Source organism: Heterocephalus glaber, unplaced genomic scaffold (genome assembly GCF_053883595.1).
Source record: "Heterocephalus glaber isolate CG9 unplaced genomic scaffold, H.glaber_assembly_v1.0 deba00001444, whole genome shotgun sequence".
Taxonomy (NCBI): Eukaryota; Metazoa; Chordata; class Mammalia; order Rodentia; family Bathyergidae; genus Heterocephalus; species Heterocephalus glaber.
The window spans coordinates 25,120,540-25,141,159 of NW_028258297.1; the positions used below are offsets into that span (position 1 = coordinate 25,120,540).

Consider the following 20,620-nt stretch of genomic DNA (forward strand, 5'->3'; position numbering starts at 1 on the left):
TTATTCCACCCCTATTACTCTTCCCCACCCACCTGAGTTCTCCGTGACTACAAAGGTGCAGGGGATACTCAGTGTGCACCCCTGAAACTACTCCTACCAACTGTGGTTTTGCAGGGCCAATTTAAAAAGTTACTCTCTTTCCAAATTTTGCCATTATAATATTCTGCTCTCCCCAGTCAAGGAAATGTACAGCTATTTTCTTTTTCCTTTACTTTCTGTACCCAAATCTGTCGAATCTTGTCATTTCTTTCTTGAGAATCCCTCTCAAAATTTTTTTCTCGAGATCTCTACGCCAGGCACCGCTGACCCTCCCAGCTCCATCAGGAACAGGTCCTTGGGCTGCAGCAGAGACTCCAGAAGGAAACACAGGAACGGAATGGAGGGAAGGTAGCTGAGCCACAGCAGAGCTGACTACCTTGGATACAGACCCATGCTGATGTCAGATGCAGGGGCACTGCTGTCTCGGTGATCAAAGAAATTAAACTCGAAACCAGTGTCAGGAAACACCGGAGAAACCTGGGATGTTACACATCCTGGGCAGTGTGGGGCACGTGGGAAGCCCACTGTGACCTGCTGTTGAACATGAGCCAATAACCTTGATGAGCTACAGATAAACAGACCCACTGTTTCATCACAGGAGCCTTGGATGATATACAAACCATTTGTCTTGCTGGAAGATGGACTCAACATACTTTCCTCTAATGATCAAGTAAAACGTGGCATTCTAAACGAACTCACTGCCCTGATTGGGATAGCAGAGAAAGCTGGGGACATGAAAGGTACCACGGAAGTCACAAACAGAAGAGGCGATCTCACAGTAGTACACAGGAGAACAGGGATTGTAAACTACATCACCAGTTTAAAGAATCTGACTGTGCCCCATGTGCAACCCTCTTGAAGCTCCGCACTTTGTTGAAGAGGACACTCATCCCAGTCATTATTTAGAAGCAAGGTCCTTGAATGAGAGAGATTATCAGGACCGGAGATATGTTGATGAATACAGAAATGACTACTGCGAAAGATATGTTCCTAGACATTATCACAGAGACATTGAAAGTGCTTATCAGATCCACTGCAGTAAATCCTCAGTCCAAAGCAGGAGCAGCAGTCCTAAAAGGAAGTGTAATAGACATTGTTCAAGCCATCAGTCACATTCGAAGAGGCACCAAAGGAAAAGATCCAGGAGTATAGAGGATGCTGAGGAGGGTCACCTAATCTGTCAAAGTGGAGAGATGTCCTAAGAGCAAGACATGAAATCGTGGACACTTTGGGTGAAGGGGCCTTTGGCAAAGTTGTAGAGTACATTGATCATGACATGGATGGCTTACATGTAGCAGTGAAGATTGTAAAAAATGTAGGCCGTTATTATGAGGCAGCTCGTTCAGAAATCCAAGTATTGGAGCATTTAAATAGTACAGATCCCAGTAGTGTCTTTCCATGTATCCAGATGCTAGAATGGTTTGATCATCATGGTCATGTTTGTACTGTGTTTGAATTGCTGGGACTTACTACCTATGATTTCATTAAGGAAAACAGCTTTCTGCCATTTCAAATTGATCACATCAGGCAGATGGCATATCAGATCTGCCAATCAATAAATTTTTTGCATCATAATAAATTAACCCATACAGATCTGAAACCTGAAAATATTTTATTTGTAAAGTCTGACTACGTGGTCAAATATAATTCTAAAATGAAATGTGATGAGCGCACACTGAAAAACGCAGATATCAAAGTTGTTGACTTTGGAAGTGCAACATACGATGATGAACATCATAGTACTTTGGTATCCACAGGGCACTACAGAGCTCCAGAGGTTATTTTGGCTTTAGGTTGGTCTCAGCCTTGTGATGTTTGGAGCACAGGTTGCATTCTTATTGAATATTACCTTGGATTCAGTCTTTCAGACTCATGATAGTAAAGAGCATCTGGCAATGATGGAATAAATACTAGGACAAATCCCAACACATATGATTCAGAAAACAAGGAAACCCAAGTATTTTCACCATAACCAGCTAGATTGGGATGAACATAGCTCTGCTGGTAGATATCTTAGGAGACGCCGCAAACCACTAAAGGAATTTACGCTCAGTCATGATGAAGAGCATGAGAAGCTGTTTGACTTGGTTCGAAGAATGTTAGAATATGATCCAACTAAAAGAATTACCTTGGATGAAGCATTACAGCATCCTTTCTTTGACTTATTAAAAAAGAAATGAAAGTCAATGGTCTTACTATATGCTTCTCTAGAAGAGATTTAAGACTGTGTCAGTCAACTAAACATTCTAATATTTTTGTAAACATTAAATTATTTTGTACAGTTAAGTGTAAATGCTGTACATTTTGTATCAGTAGCATAATTGCCTTAAGTATGGTCTTGATGATGAATGAAATATAAAAGTTAAAAATAATTTTTTTTCTTTTTGAGATTGCCATTTTTAAAGGCCTTTGGAATATCTTTGTGTCCAGTGATAAATGCGATTGATCTTGTCTTTTGTACATGGAAGTCAACTTTAAAGTGATATTTTCTTTTGAGTAAAAGAAAATCTTGACTATTAAAAAAAAAACTTTTTTTTTCTCATTCCACTCTTCCCAGTACCGCACAGACTTTAATCAGGTTATCACTAGAAAACTACAATAGCCTCCTAACTGGCTTGTCCATCTCTGGCTACCGTCACACTAATCCAAAAACTGTAGCTCTCAACATGTCAGTACTATCCTATTGCAACAAATAAAACTACAGTAGGTGTTATAGTACTGTATTATGGTATCACCTCCAAATTCCTTTTTCTAGCCTTAAAGAGTCTACATTAATAGTTTAGTCTACATTAATCTAGTTTTCTGACCTTGCTTATTTCTCCTGAGGATGCATTCTTTGCTTTGGTCAAGCAGTTTTCTCACTGTCCCAACCTCCCCATCACCTCCACAGCATACTCAGGCCCCTTGGCTCATGTGTTCCTGGTCTAGGAATTCCTTCCTCTGCTTTCCAGCCCAAGCCAACACACCTACTAAAATTGTGTCTGTTCTTTCAGGTTCAGCTCAGTTAACTCCTCTATACAGTCGTCTCTGTAACTGAGGTCCACCTCTTCCAGTGCAGTGAAGAGTTTGGCCTCTGAGATACAACAGACCTAAGTTTAAATCTCTTTGGAAGTTGGGTAAGTTCTCTAAACTGTGGATCTCAGCATTATATATTAAAATGAGGATGATGTTAGTATCTCCTTCCCAGGATTATTCTGAAGATTAAGAAGATCCTACATAAAAAGCAATTAGTATAGCAGTTGGCATATGGTATTATACAAGTGGTAGGTACAAGTAATATCATATGAATGACATGCTTGTAAAATCTAAGCTTTAATTCCCTACTAGGTTGGAGAACTCTTCGAGCTAAAAATCATGTCGCATCCAGTTGCATCCTATTTATTTAATCATTTCAACTCCTTGAACAGCCAAGAAACAGGAAAAAATTAAAAGGCTGAGTTATCATAAATCCTATATATTGTCTATATATTGTAGTCAGCAAGGGAGATGACAGAAAAACCCAAAAGATAACATACACACCGAGCAGCACAAAATTATAATCAAGCCTAGTACCTAAAACTTCTAACAGGGTATTACTTCCAAGACAAAGTAGTGTTAATGTTCATAAAGTTAAAATGATGGTGGTCTAAATATAATGATCATGACTGCTGAAGTTAGAATTTTTGCATATAGCAATTAAGAGTCCCTGATATATGCCAAATACTTACTTTGTACGTCACACTGCTCACAAAAATTAACCTCCCAATAGCCTTGTGAGGTAGGTATTTTATGGATGAGGAAATGAGAATACAAGAGGTTAAGTCACTTACACAAGTTAGTATGGCCAACGTGTTAACATTTTTCACTCCTTCACTAACTGCAAAGTCTGCTCTTCTCCTATTCCCCATGCTGCCCCTCCACACTTCTATGAATTGCAAGAACTGATTCTAACTTATGAAGGATGATCATTCCAATTCTGCTTAACCAGTTCTAGAAGTGAGAGTTTACCATTATTATGACTGAAAAGTGAAATGTCTCCCAAAGTCCTAGCATTAGCCCACTGGTGAGTTCACAGCTGAGTGGGCCCAGCAGGAGGAAGGTCACCAAGGACATCCCTTTGAAGAGAGTGTCTCTCCTCCTCTGACAATTTCTGCTCTCCCTCTGCTTCCTGGCTGCCATCAGGAAAGGTGTTTTCCTCTGCCGTGCAGTTTCTGCCTTGATCCCAGCCAACTGTGGACTAAAACTTCTGAAATAAAGAGCAAAAAGTAACCTTTTCTCCTTTGAGTGGTGAATGTCAGGTATTTTGCCTCAGCAATGGAAAGCTGACTGACACAACTACTTTGCAAGAGACCACAGGAGTTACAGACACAGGTTTTTGAGAACATTTATATCTCAGTTAAGAAGTGCTGTTTAGCCAGCATTTGTTCAGCAACAAATGAGTAACCTTCATGAGAAGTTCTTGGCTCACTATCTGACACACTATGACTGTATGATAAAAATCACCAATTAATTATTATAGAAAGTTATTTGTATCAAACCATCTCTACCTAATAACCTCTCTCTATTGGCTTCTTTCCTAATCACTAGGACTTTACAAAATTACATTTAATTCTGTATCTATTTGACAACTGTTTAATATTAGAACATAGTTGTGTTCCCAGAGTCATTTTTTCTCCAAACTAAAACTCTAATCTGCTTCAAGTCTTCTTCATGTGACAAGGTTTCCAGACAATGACCTTCTGGACTAGACATTTACAGTACTGCTTTTAAATGTTACTGTGTTCCAAGTCTTCTAAGATAATTTTGACCCTTGGTTCTGGAATCGTGTTAGATATTCCATCCAATATTTATCACCCACCAATATGATTAATATACATCTACCTCTTTTTTGAAGGTCAATCAAAGTCTTTCTTGATGTAAATACCAAATAGTTTCTCAAGTGTGAGAAACTGAAAGTGTAAATAAGGACTAAAAGGTATAATAGATGATGTGAAATAGGAAGAAAAGGGGCAAAGAGGAAGGGGAAGGGGAAGTGGGAGGGGTAGGGGAAAGAAAAGAAGGGAATGGAATTAAAATGAGAAAATGAAAAAAAGGCATCAAAGTCTTTGTAAATAGGGCAGGATGGAGGGGTTGGAGGGCAGGGGAATGGGGAAAAAATAAGAACCAAGAGAGTATGTAAAGGTGCATATCTCCAATGATGAATGCCATTATATTGTACACCTAAAATGCACCAAGAAAAGGATATATTAAAAAAAGTCTTTCTTGTGTATATAGTATGTCCAGATCCTTTGCTAAGTATAGTAGGAGTCAATTATATGATGTTGAATAAAGTTCAAGATCAGAACCTTGTAACATCTTGTGATCTTATTTTGAAAATTTTTAATTTCTAAAAGGCAAGACTGGCTGAAAGCAAAACGTTCTATAAATATCTGAAAAAGGAGCAAGCTCTAAAGGTATAGGGTTGGAACCAAAGGATTTGGAATGTCAGTGATGCACATTTTGGTATCATCACCCTTCTTTCAATTGCCCTGCCCCTCCCCTTTTCTCAGTAGCCAGGATTAAACCCAGGGGATGCAGAACTACACCCCCAGCCTTGTGATTGGGGTGTGGTGTCCTTTTGTTTTGTATTGTTTGAGGCAGGGTCTTGTTAAATTGCCCAGGTTGGCCTTCAACTTGTGATCCTCCTACCTCAGCCTCTTGCGTAGCTGGGTTTATAACCACATGCCACCATAATGAGCCCCTTCCCCCTTTTAGTGAAACTACTTTTTAATGAAAGGTGGGGATGGGTACAGTGGTGTGAGGAGACAAACACCAGAAAACAACGCTTTCTGAATAGCTAATTGCACTTAACAGTGTTCTTCTGAGATTTTAGCTACTTCTATGTCTTAACATTTCCAGTTATCACCTTTCTTGACAGTAAATATGGAAGCAAAAAGAGGTGTTAAATAGTTCTGTCAGACATTAACATGATCTCAGCCCCAAAACTGAGTACACCTCTTTATTTCTGCTTTTGTTTTGACCATACTTTCTCTAGTTTTAATTATCCTTTGTGCCCTTCACCTAAAAAGCCTCTATTTATTCTAGCTTTTATATAGCCTCACACCATTCATTTAAATCCATATCACTCTTTTATACCTGCTTTGGTTATATTTGCTTCACCTCATTTAGGACACGTAGTTTTAAAATCAGACATTTTGGAATCCTCTCTGTACAGCCACAGTGGTCACCTCAGGTACCTTAAGCCTTTTCCTCCTTCTTCATAATTTATGTAAATATGTTCATTGCCAATTTGGGGAAGGTCCAAAAGATGATGAAAGAGATGGGTTAAGAAAAACTTACACTCTAGTGTAGTGAACTACCAGAAGTAAGTTCTTTGAAAGCAAAGACGGTATATTTTGCTGTAAGTACATCTACTAGAACACACAGTGGCCCTCGCATGTTTGCTGATCAAGTGAGTGGCTGAGTAAAAGGCAAGGGAAGGAGAAGACCGTTTTCTCGCTGGAACAGCGTCAGCAAAGGCATGGAGGCAGAGTAAAGAAAAGAATCAGATCACTCTGGCTGGCTTGGAGCTCATGACACAAGCAAGGGGTGGGAAATGAGGATATAAAGACAGCTTGAGGTTCCTGTGTCCAGTGAAGGGCATACCCAAACCTGGCAGCAACCAAATATTCTAAGGAGGAATCGAATAACTTGAGAAAGCGTAAGAAAAATCCCTGTAGAGGTGTACAAAACTAATTAGAGTCTGAGGTATAGCTCAGTGGTACAGGCTGTCCTTAGCATGTGTGAAGCCCTGGGTGCCAATCCCCAGAACCAAAGGGGACAAAAAAAACTAATTAGAATTATAAATTTGCATTAAAATAAATTTATTTGTATAAGCCTAAGGGAAAAACTCTGGCCAGAGATAGCTAATCTTTCTATATACTTTCTAACTGAACTGACAGCATTTGCCTCAATAACCTGAGTCCTATCACCATGCTGGAATGACTGAGACTCAATGAGTGTTACCAAAATAAAAGGAGAGATAAAATGAGGCCAAAATAAATAGGCCCCAGAACTGTAGCTTCTTGCCAGAACTTTCTGCAAGTCAGAGGAGGACTGGCTTCAACTACTGGTGAAAGAATGGCTTAGTTGTCTAACTAAGGGGAGTTACACTCATATCCAGGAACATTTTTTTTTCATTTCCATCTAATGTTTTTAATGTGTGGAGCTGGGCTGATACTGTTTCAATCTCATCCAGTATACAGTCAGGAAATGGGAAGAACTGCAGAAAGATAGAGCCTATCTGGCCACAATGTCACTTAGCCTGTCTCTGGTCCTCTGAAAAGACTCTCAAATGGCTCTTACCTTTTTGTAATGTATCCCCCTTGTGAGTTTTGTTTCCTTTAATTAATTACTGATGCTGTGTCCTATTTTTCCTTATTGCATAATTACAGAACACTGCCTGACACAGTGGTTTCATTGGTATGTTTATCTACTACTGCTCAGTGACCACATCCAAAAGAAACAGTGAATGTCATGATGAGATTTATTTTACCTTCTTTATTTACAGGTACATTTCCTTTGCTTTTGGGTAATAACTGCCTTAGCCAGCAGTTCATCTTCATTGATTTCATGTAATTAAATTAGGAGCAGCCATGACACTGCTCTCCAATTTGGGGTTTGGGACAAGTCCTAAAATAGAATTTTTACTCTCTCTTCAATGGTGTGATTTCCATTCTTCTAGTCACCATCACACTATGTTTGGGAAGTGTGGCTGACAATGAGGTTTAAAGTCTCAGGAAAAAACAGCTCAATATTTTAAATAAGCACTTTGAGTAATAAACACGCATAGTGATAATATATAGTATATCTCATTAAATACTGCAGAATAAACATAGTGCTGATAAGATACCAAAAGGAATATAGATAAGTATAATAATAAGCATTACCTCAACCTAATTATATACAAGGAATAATCAAAATTTATGGTGAATGTTTATTAAAAAGTCAGATACATTTGCTATTAGTTCTAGTATGTCAAGAGAGTGGATTATTTTCTGTACGTAATATTTACTTTATCCTCTTAAACATATATTCCTTAAAGTTCCTTAGAACTCATTCAGAATTCAGAATTCCAGCTGGGCGTGATAGTGCACCCCTGTAATCCCAGCATGCAGGAGGCTGAAGCAGAAAAATCGTGGTGAGTTCGAGGCCAGCCTGGGCTACATATTGAGTTCAAGGCCAGCCTGAACTACACAGAAAGATCTGTCTCCAAATATTAAAAAAAAAAAAAAAATTTTTTTTTGGTACTGGAGATAGAACTCAGGATCTTGTGCTTGTGAGGCAGGTGCAGGCAGCACTGAGCTAAATCCCCAGTTCTTAAAAAATTTTTTTTAAAGCAAGGAGGAGTATTCTGAGTAAGTCTGATGACAATGTATCTTTTACTGTAATGTTTTTTAAAAATTAAATATTCACTGTATTTTTCAATCATGCCCAAATCTTTCTTCCCAAAATATTAAGTAGAATATAGGAAAAAAGAGTTCTACGCCTGTTGTCTGTGGTGTGATACGAACTCTCCCCAGCTCTCGGATCTGGGTTCTGTCCTGCTAAACATTAAGTGGCTTGAATAAAGCCACGCAGTATGTTCATGATAGAGATTTTAAAAAGCTTTAATAAGCTAGAAAGACGAGTAACATCTGACAATGAACTGTGAATGAATGCCAAGTCTTGCACTGAAGATTCAAAAACTATCTGAAGAAATACATGACAAGGAGGTTTGGCCTAACATAGTACATGTGAAAAAGGCTTGACAATTTTAGATGATTTAAAATAGTTTTAGATGACATAAGTAAATGTAGCCACCATAGTAAAAGGAATATAGCATGAAGAAGGAGGCAGAGGATTTCTGGAGGTCACACTCTAAAAGTGCAAACATGGAGTATGTTTAGGTTTTAGATCAGAGGCCTGAGTGACAATCATATTAGGAACTAAAACTGTTAGCTCAGAGAAGAAATTATTCTATTACTTTCAAATGAGTACATATTACTTTTAAAATCTAAGTAAAAGACATTCGTTTTAGAGGCAAAAATTTTCAACATCATCCAGGGTTGAAGAGGATATCATGAAACTGAAGTACTATAAATTGGTGCATGGTGGCTCATGCCTGTAATCCCAGCACTTGGGAGGCCGAGGCAGGAGGATTGCTGCGAGTTCGAGGCCAGCCTGGCTTACATAGTGAGTTCATTGCCAGCCTAAACTAAAAACCGAGACCCTGTCTCAAAAAAAAAAAAACCAAAAAAACCAAATTGGTTTATTAAATCTCTTGAAAAGCAATCTGGTCATACATTGTAATTATTATGAAACAGTTGTTATAGTGGCTTTGTGATCAGCAAATATTAGAAATAATCCAAATGTTCTCCAATGGTAAACAACAAGCTCTGGTATGTCCATAATATGGAATATTGGTCAGCAATAAAAGGGAACAAACTATTGATATAAACACATAAATGAATTTTGACTGCTTTATTCTAAGGGAAAGAAGCCAGACTCAAAAGGATACATACCATATGATTCCATTTATATGACATTCCAGGAAAGGCAAAACTATAGGGACAGAAAACAGTTCGGCAGTAGTTGAGGTTAAATATGAAACTGTCTACAATGGTGCACAGGAGTTTTGGGGAATGATGGAATTATTTTATATCTTGCTGGTTTTGAGTAGTTACACAACTGTATGGATCCACCATTCACAGAAATGTATATTAAATGGGTGAATTTTACAGTATTTAAATTATATCTTAAAATTTTTAAAAGAGAAAAGAAAAACCCCAAAATATCTTGAAGTATGACAAAGAGAAACACCTTATATACACAGGACCAAAACTAAAAATCATGTTAAAAATTAAAATAAGGACTTCATCGACTAAGAAAAAGGAAAAGAATTCATTACCAGCAGATTTCTAACACAAAAAAATGTGAAAGGAAGATCTTCAGGAAGAAGGAATATGGTATCAAACAAAAACCTGGTCTAGCCAAAGAAATGAAAATCTCCAGAAATGGCTGAAAGGAAAATAAGTACCAAATACCTTTTTCTTATTTTCAGTTGCTCTGAATAATTCATTGTCTAAAGGGGAGAGGGGGTAACAAAGCATGGCCCAAGGGCCAAATCTCACTCATTTCCTGTTTTTGTAAGTTAAATTACACTGGAACACAGTAACATTCATTCTTTCTATATTTGCCTTCATGAAACAGGAGTTGAAGAGTTCTAACAAAGACCAGATGGCTACAAAGCCTAAAATACTATCAGGCCTTTTACAGAAAAAGTTTACCAACTCTTGGTGGAAAGTAAAAATAATAGCAATGTACCACTAGCTTATAGCATATGAAAAAGAAAATGCATGACAACAATAGCACAAAAGCTGATGAGGAAATTGAAGTACACTGAGTTCAAAAAAAAACATACTATATATGAAGTGTTACTAAAGTTGTACATTATAAATCCTAGAACCACTAAAAAATTTAAGATATAAATAATAAGCCAGTAGTGGAGATAAACAATGAATCATAAAAAGACAATCCTAATGCAATAAAAGGGGGGGGAAAGAATAAAGAACAGGGACAAATAGAAAATAATAAAAATAGGAAGACTTGTCCAACCACACTGAAACTACCTTAAATTAAGAGCAATAAAAAACAGATTTTTCAACCTGTATGTAAATAAGCAAGACTCAGACTCAGGGGTAGAGGTAAGACTCAGTGTATGTTTAGCTTGCATGAGGCCCTGGTTTTAATACCCACCACCACCACCAAAAAAAAGCAAGACTCAATTAAATGCTGGCTAAAAAGAAATCCAGGGCTGGGGATTTAGCTCAGCAATCCCGCCACCTGCCTCACAAGTGCAGGGTCCCAAGTTCGATCCCCAGTACCAAAAAAAAAACTTAAAAAAAATAAAAAGAAATTCACCTTTAATGTAAACACAAAGCTAGAGTAAAAGCAAATGGATGTGACAGATCTGACTTCTCACTAGATCCCAGTAAGAAGACTAACAAAAAGTAATTTATAAAGGTAAAAACTTCCCTGTTCACAAAGAGTAAGTATAAAGTTGGACAGAATTTATAAAAATAGCCATTTAAGGTCCAGGAAATCAACAATTTAGGAAAGGATTATGTCTTTAAAAACAGCTGAACTTAGGTAAAAATAGTAGGAATCTATGGCACTCAAACCTGGGGCTTCTCCTAGCCCCCTTGCCTCAAATGAACCAGACGCAATACCAGAACGGAACAGGTTATGAGAACAGGTATGTTCCTCCTGCAGTAGGGGAGGCTGGATTTGGAGGAATGAGTAACATCCACCCCCGCAGCATCATCAGAGGAGCTGACTGTCTCAGAGATGGGCAAGTGGGAAGTGCTAAACATGAATACCAACGTGAGGCTGTAGTCATTGTTGAAGCAACCTCATTCCAAGTAAAAGAGGGAGAAGACTTGAAATGGCCTGAACTCTGAATGTGCAACATTCCCAACACAGAGCTATTGATGGATGACAGAAGCCTTCCTGGATCCAAGTGATAACAATTTCTGTTTAATAACTGGCCAACTATTAACCAATGTAGACATAGGGATCACCCCCAGGAAAGCAAAATTAAAAATATAAAAACAGGGTTAAAAATTAAACAGACATATGAAGAGGACCATAAGAGGTGCCCAGATAGACCTCAGATGCTCCAATCCCTATTATAGCTCCAGCTACCAAACACTGACAGCAGCTACATAAGAGACAAAGGCAGAAATGCCTGGCTAAGCCTCTTCTAAGTCCTTGACCCACAGGAACCTAAGATAACAAAATGAATACTGGTTTAAGGAAGGGGAGTGTTAAGTAGCACAGAGATATCAATGGCCACAAATCACCAAAAAAGAAATATCACAAGTTTAGAAAACATGTCACTAAACAAAGAACAGTGAAGAAAAAGTAACAACAATAACATTATCTAAAATAACTAGTTCTTCACAAAAAATTACAAGATACACAAAGAAACAGGAAAGTGTGACTTATGAGGGGGTCTGTTAAAAGAAACTGCCTCTGAATGTTTGAACTACTAAACATGACAAAGAAAAATTTCAGAGAAATTATTATAAGTTAGAGAACTAATGGAAATCATAATGAAAGACCTAAATAACAGTATGACATTAATGAACCTACAAATGAAGATTCTCAATAAGGAGATACAAGTTTTATATATTATGAAAATCCTGGAGTTGAAAGTATAATTAACTGAAATGAAAACTTCACTTTAGCTCAATAATAGTTTGGGGCAGCTCTGGGTGGATTCCAGATGGACAACCTCAATGGATAAAAGATGAAAATGTTGAGTTTGACTCTGATGAGGAGGAACCTCCCTCGGACTGACAAGCTCTTTCTCCATTTGTTTCACAAATAAACTACAGTGGGTGCTAGGAGCCCAACTTTACTTAAAAAAAAAAATTGCATATTGTACTCCCTAGAACAGTCACTAAGGAAATAACTCCAGAAAAGTTTAAAAAATCAACGGAAGAATTAATAAAATACACTTAAAATATTTACCTAGTACAAAAAAGGTAATTACACAAGAACACTGAAACAAAACAGATAAAAATGTACGTAAAAGAAATAGCAAAATGGTAAATCTAAACAGACCAATAACATTAAAAGTGAATAGTTCTAGGCCGGAAATTTAGCTCAGTGGTTCCGCCACCTGCCTCACAAGTGCAAAGTCCCGAGTTCGATCCCCAGTACCAAAAAAAAAAAAAAAAGACATACAGAAAGAATTAAGATGTGTTATGTACATGTACCAACTCCCCAAAATGAATGTAATCATGATGTCCCGTAAGCATGTATTAGTAAAAATAAAAATTTGGAAAAAAAGACACATACCATTGAGTACAAGAGAAATAAAGTAGCTATATTAACAACAGATGAAACAGACTAAGATAAAAAGATTACTAGAGACAAAGAACATTTCTTAAGGATAAAAGAGTTACTACATCAGGGAGATATAATTATTCTAAATATACACACACCTAAAAATACGGCCTCAAAACAAATGAAAGAAACTGACATAAAGGAGCAAAAGACAATTTAACAACAGGTAAATACTCAATGTTTCATTCTCAGTAAACTAGACAGAAAATCAATAAGGAAAGACAACTCAATGCTGTCAAATATAACTGATATAACTAACATATACAGGACATTCAACCCAATAACTGCAGAGTACATAATCATTAAAAGTGCACATGGTCATCTTTCACAAAAATTAAAGCAAAATGGGGCCAGGGATGTAGGCTCAGTGATAAGCACTTTCCTAGTACAAGGCCCTGCGTTCAATCCCAGCATAGCCAAAAACAACAACAACAACAAAAAAAAAAACAAGCAAGCAAAAAACCCTCAATAAGGATCACAGACCTAAAGGTAAAAGACAAAATAATAAAAACTCCTAGACAATAACATAAGAAAAAAAAAACTAGGCCCCTTTGGGTATGGTGATGACTTCTTAGATACAACACCAATCCATTAAAGAAAACTTGGACATAGTGATCAATGGAATAAAGAGTCCAAAAATAAATCCTACATTTATGGCATTTTTTTAGGGTTCCAAGACAATTTAATTAGGGAAAGTCATCTTTTCAACAAATAGTGCAGAGTCAACTAGACATCCATAGGCAAACAAATGAACACAAAAAGTAATCCAAATGAACCACAGACCTAAATGTAATTACTAAAACAACACTTGTAGAAGAAATCTCCATGAAAAGGTTAACTTGAACTTCATCAAAATAAAAAATGTCTGTGGTTCAAGATATTAAAAAATGAAAAAGAAAATTAGAGACATGAAAAATATTTGCAAATCATGTTTCTGATAAAGGAATTCTATCCAGAATAAAGAACTTCTTACAATACAAGTGAAAGACACATTTAACAACAAGCAAAAGATCTAAATAGCTATTTTACTTTAAAAGATATAAGAATAGCTAATGAGCACATGAAAAGAATCACAATATCGCTAGAGAAATATCATCGTTAAGGTTTAAATCTAAAATTTCCCCCAGAAGTCTCACGTGTTCAGAGGGGGCATTTTCAGAAAGTGATTGGATCTTGAGGGTTCTAACTTTTCCAGTGGATTAATTCATTGATGCGATCATAATGTAACAGCATTCTGGGAGGTGATGGTAACAAGAGTTATCACCTTGGGTAACTCTTGAGGCCTGATTGAACAGAGCAGATCTCGGGGCCATGACCTGGGGGACCATAACTGGTCTCTAGACTCTTCCTTCCTCACTAGCTAATTTCCTTTCTCTGTTTCCTGGCTGTCATGAACTGAGCAGCTTCCCTTTGTCAAGCCCTTCTGCAATGCTGTTTCTGCTTCTAGAGCAATGGAGCTGGCCAACCATGAACTGAAACCTCTTGAAACCATGAGCCAAAATAAATCTTTTCTCCTTTGTTGTTCTTGGGTATTTGGTCACAGGGACAAAAAGCTGACTAACACAAATATAAATGAAAACCACAATGAAATACCATTACACATCCACTCCAAAGGCTACAATCAGGAAGAGAATAAATGGAATTCTCATAACACTAAAAATAAGGAATATAAAATGGCATAGCCATCTGAAAAAAGTTTAAGTTTGGTAAAAGTAAACATAAATATAGAACGTGACCTACCAATGCCACTCCTAGAAACCCACTTAAAAGAAATTAAAACACATTCTGAAATTAAAACACATGACTACATGGGTACAAAGACTCATAGCAGTACTATTCACAGTAGTCAAAAATTAAAAATCAGAATTTTAAAAAATAGATATCGCTCATGGATTTTTTTACATGAGAGGTCCAGAAAATCAGATCCAAGGTTGCCTAAGAGTAGGATCAGGTACTAACTGGATACTTGAAGAATGTTGATATGGCCCTCTTAGTCACCTCTTTCACTCTTTACTTAGATTGAACCATCTTCCCCATATATCTTGTCTATTTTTCCTGCTTAGCCAACAGGCCACTACACTCTCAGGGTGGTTCTCCTGAATCAAAGCATAATGTGCTTATAGTTTTTCTTATTGCTGAGTAGTATTTCACTGTGCAGGCATATGCTGTTTTGTTCATCCGATTCATCAGTTGATTGAGATCTGGACTGTTTCCAGTAAGCTGAATTATTTCTTTGAGTATAGTGATAGACTAAGGATAGAGTTTTCTCTCCAAAGAATTAAGGTCACTGTAAAGTTTCCTGTGGTAGTAAATTTTTTCCTCTTCCTGTCTTGATACAACACTAAAGTAAGATTATTAGAGTGTCACAGAACATGTATATTTTTCCAACTAGCTTATGGGTGAAATGAGATGTGACCTGGTTTTATAAGAAATCCAGATGCAAGAGCAAATGTTACTAAGCAAAAGCCTTTGAAAACACTGCCACTCGTTGGGATTTCAACCAGCTAATTGTTTTAGTCTAGTGACATCTAGTGGCGAAAGTGTTCCTAACACCAGAACGGCAATAAACTAAACTACATTAAAAGACCGACCATCTTTTGAGAAAATGGCAAAATATGAAAAAAAACACTACAATATTTATCAGCATCAAAGACCATTTTATCTTTGGCTGGCATAATTGTTAACTCTTCTGAATGATATTTATTTTCCTTTTCTTGTAGATAGTATATACTAATATTGATACAACAAAATTTACTGAAATAAGTATTTCTATTTTATAAGTTAGAGAAAAGCCTTTGTTTAAAAAGATTGAGTGAAGGGCCTGGCATTTAGCTCAGTGGCACCACCACCCGCCTCGCAAGCACAAGGTCCTGAGTTCAATCTCCGGTACCAAAAAAAAATAAAATAAAATAAATTGAGTGAAGAGCAGGAGCTATAGCTCAGTGGAAGAGCACCTATCTAGCATGCACAAGGTCCTCGGTTCCATCCCCAGCACAGCAAAAATGAAAAAAGACTGAGTAAAGAACAAAGGAACCCCTCAATTCTGATACCTGTTCCAAAACTCTTCCAACTCAAACAGCATTTTTGTTCACATAGATCTGTTCACTGATTCTTTCATAGTTGGTAAAAATGTTTAGAAACTTTTGTAAATGATTTTCATTGGCTCAAAGGGAAAAACAGTTCATTATCTATCCAATTCTTTTTTTTTTGGTACCAGGGATCAAACTCGTGACCTTGCGCTTGCAAGGCAGGCAGAACTACTGAGCTAAATCCCCAGCCCTATCCAATTCATTCTTTAAAATATCACTTTGCATTTCACTAGCTTTCTGTGAAACTAAATTTTTAAACATTTTTTTAAAACCTGTGATGTTTTTAACAGAGTCCTCTACAAACAATGACTTCTCAGAAAGTCCAAAATTTAATGTACCGGCATTAAATGTGAATCACAGTTTTAATAAAGAGTTTGTCTAAAAAGAGTAAAAACCTAGTAATAAATTCCAAAATACTCTTTCAATAACCACTTCTTTTTCTAAAAAAAAGTTTAAAATCATTTAATTGAACAATCTAACAGATATGTTATCTCAAACAGCTTAATATTTTCCAAAGTGTGATCTATGGACCCATTTCAGAATCACCTGGAATGCTTGTCTTATATCTGAATCTACTAATCAGAATATCTGAGGTTAGAGCCCATTTTTCAAAAAGTTTCTCCAGGTATGGCTTCTTTTGCTCAATAAAGTTTTGGAAATAATTATAGGTTGAGCATCCATAATCCAAAAACTCAAAATGCTCCAAAATCTGAAATTTGACCAAAAAGTTTTAGACTTCAGAGCATTTCGGACCTATGAAAATATTCCAAAATTTGAAAAAATTTGGAATCTGAAACAATGCTGGTGCTAAGCATTTTGGATAAGAGATGCATGAGCTTTACTGTCTAGTTAGTAAATATAAATTCTTTTAGGCGTTTCTGATTCTAGTCAACCTTTCCAGTCTCTCTCAGAGAGTAAGCTGTTCTTTCCTTTAGGTTCCCTAAAGGGTTATACTTTATAGTACTTACCATGTCGAACCACAGTTTATCCTGTTAACAATCTCATTTCCCTCAGCAGACTGAGCTCTTCATGGGAAGAAATCAGGTTTTCGTAGTTTTTATAGCCCTATTCTAACAGTATCTCACCAACAAGAGCTCAATGAATTTGGTTAAATGAATAAATGAATATTTAAAGTAGCACAGTTCTAAAATGACCACATGACTTCCACTTCTGCTCAGGAGTGAAGAACCTTACCTATGATCAATTCCAAATACTATAAAATTAGCATCAAAATATTCTGTCCGGTAATTGAGTTAAAATTAGGGGAGAGAGATAAATGGAATCTTTTTAAATTGTGGGAATACCTATAATGCCTCAGCTTTCCTAAATAAACATTATAGTCTCAAATGTTAGTGTGTTAAAAAATTTTTTTAAATGTTATATGGGATTTTTGGAAAAGTTGAAAATAACTGACAGAACTTTATATTATTCATCCATCCTTAGAATGTTTCCAAGCTATCACTCAGCAGAAACTATAAACTAGAAACTTCAAAATAAATACATACTGTACATCTATCTTTACTGTCATACTAGAGTAATCAGCTAGCCCAGACAGGAAATGATACTGCTTGTAAAAATGTCCCTGGGTTTAAAAAATGTCCCTGGGTTAATTTTGTTTAAATTCAGAATATAACACAAATTAAGTTTAGAGAAACAAAAATATAGTGAATAAAAAGTACCCAAACTAGCTGGGTGGTACATACCTGTAATCCCTGCACACTGGGAGATTAAAGAAGGAAGATCACAAATTCAAGCCATCCTAGGACACTTCATGTGTGCAAATGAAAAAAAAAAACAGTATGGAGGGCCTGGGGATTTAGCTTAGTGGCACCCCATGCCTGCCTTGCAAGCACAAGGTCTTGAGTTCGATCCCCAGTACCAAAAAAAAAAAAAGGTATGGGAATACAGCCCAGTGCAAAGGCCTTAGGTTCAAACCTCAGTACCACTCCCTTCACACTCACACACACACAGAGTTATGGATTGCATCTAGATAGCCCCATAAAGCCTTAAGCAGTCATAGGCAGGGCTTTTTGGAGGTAGCTGGATCTAGGGTGTGTGGTGCTGCAACTGATTCATGGCAGCCTAGCATTAAGGCTGCCCCACCCTGGGTGTGAGTACTACCTGCCTTAAGGGTGTGTAGCCTGGATAAGATGTAAGGGGAAGAAGGAGGGTCATCGCTTGTTGCTTGCTGCTTGCTACTTTGCTGCCTTCTGCCTGCCGTGAACCAGTTCTCTACAATGCTACCTTGCCTTGGAGTCAGACAAATATGGACCGCAACCTCTACAAACTGTGAGCTGAATAAAGCTTTCCTCCCTTAACTTGTGGGTGTTGGGCATTTTGTGTCAGCAATGAGAAAAGTAACTAAGACACACACACAGAGTACACAATCAGACAGTTATTCTAGTAAGTGAACATTTAACACTGTTTTAAAGTCAGAATTTAACCTCCATACCAACTGTTATCTAGACCAGGAAAAGAAAATCAAGCAGTACATCAAAAAATAATAATTCTGGTCAAGAATTCTTTTAAAATATTTTAGTCATATATAATTATATCTTTTATTTATGTAGAACACTTTTAAGCTAGGAATAGCCTCTGTATTCAGCTACTTCCTATTTATCCCTAAAAACCCAGCTTCCTCTGTGAAGCCTGCCTCAAATTTCTAGGTCAAATTAACAACTCTCTCCTCTACATAAGCCTAGTCTTTTGGGAATATAGCCAGTATTGCTCATATTGTATTATTACCTGTCTCAATTGCTCACAGAATTACATGAGCTCCTAAAGGGTAGCAATTGTGCCATATTTCTTGTGTCTTCACTGTCCTAACACTATCAGGCAATAGATGTTTATCAATATGTTGCAGAAATGAATCAAAGGCTGCTGGCATGAGGTTCTTAAGCAAAATAGAAGAAGTGGCACTGGACAAAAAAATATTGGTTACAAAACATTTCTGAAAAGATTCTGCTTCTGCACAAGAAGACATAACTGCTATTATGCCTTCTAGTCATAAATAACTAGAAAACCAGATGCAATTTATGAAACATTCTTTTTAGATATTGTACTACTGGCAGTACAAGACTTTATTTCCTGAGAGAAGTAAAATGTTCCACCATCTTCCCAGCTTATTGCCAAAGGCAGTTTCCAGGATGTAGACCAGGGAGGCTCTTAGTGTACTCAGGCTGCTGTAACAAGAATACCAGACTGGGTGGCTTACACAATAAAAGTTTGTTTCTCACAGATCCAAAGCCTGGGAAGTCCAAGATGTAGGCAGTGGTAGATGTGATATCTGTTCTGTAAATCACCAATTTCTCATTGTGTTCTTAAGTGACAGAGACAGGAAGCAAGCTCTCTCCATCTTTTCTTGTAAGGGCATGAGTCCCATTCATAAGGGCTCCACCCTCACAATCAAAACACCTCACAAAGGCCCCATCTCTTAACATTATCATACAAGGGATTCGAATTTCAACCTACAAATTTTGGAGAGGTAAAAAATACTCAGTCCATGGCAGGAATGGTATTCAGAAGCCCAGCTGCCTTACTGAGCTAGGGAGAGCAAAGTTTGGAGAAAAGAAAACGTCTAGAATTTAAAAACAGAGGATGGGATAAGCAGGAGCTCAGGAAGAGGGCACCCAGGAGATCTTCCTGAGGTACCCTCACATCACTGGCTGAATACTAATCTATGAATTTATGGAGTGAAATTCCATAAGGCTAGAGAAGCAACTACAAGAAAGCAGTAGGTCAAACCATTTTTGAAACTCACATGGAGTTAAGAATATTTCAGGCTTCTACCAGCCACAATAGAGAGACCTTGTAAAACATGGGTCAACAGAGTACTCAGAAGGGTATCACCTTAGTAATGAGAGTAAAGACTGCTTTGGCTGAGCCCTAACAAAATCTAAAAGAAAACCTAGAAAGAGTCAAAGTGATTCTAAGTAACTTGTAATTTATAACCCAGAACAAAGTCCAGATTCCTTTAAAGGAATGCAGCACCTAAAAATACAAAATATGTAAAATTTGGCATACAATAAAAAATTTCCAGGCCTGCAAAGAAGCAGGTAAATATGACTTGTAGCTGGGAGAAAGTTCAATCAATAAAAAACACAAAGTGATGAGCTAGCAAATTGAAAAAGTTCAAAAGGGTTATAAATATATTCCATATGTTCAAAAAGTAGAGGAAAACAAACATGATAAGAAGAGATACACATTTAAGTGGAGGGGAGAGGAGTATTTAAAGCTAAATACAATATCTGACATTAAAAATACATTGGACAGATTAGGAATAGTATAAACACAACAGAAAAAAAGAGATCACTGAATCTAGAAACACAGCAATAAATATTATCCAAAGGACAAAAAGCAAAAAGACTAAACATAATAACTGAAATGTGTCCAGTACTGCAAGAAAGTATCAAATAGGGTGAGAGAGGGTTGAGAGCAGAAAAATACTGGAAGAATTTATGGTCAAAATATTTAATGAAAACTATAAGGCTGGGCCAGGGATTTAGCTCAGTGGTTCCGCTGCCTGCGTCATAGGCACAAGGTCCTGAGTTCAATTCCCGGTACCAAAAAAACAAAACAAA

At 37.0% G+C, this 20,620-nt stretch overlaps 1 protein-coding gene and 1 pseudogene across 2 annotated transcripts in view; one reads left to right on the forward strand and one right to left on the reverse strand.

Moving 5' to 3' along the window:
- The window catches only part of Borcs5 (BLOC-1 related complex subunit 5), an 86,387-nt gene that overhangs the window by 53,652 nt on the left and 12,115 nt on the right, over positions 1-20,620 (reverse strand). The window lies entirely within an intron of this gene.
- LOC106009446 (dual specificity protein kinase CLK4 pseudogene) lies at positions 733-2,226 on the forward strand (annotated as a pseudogene).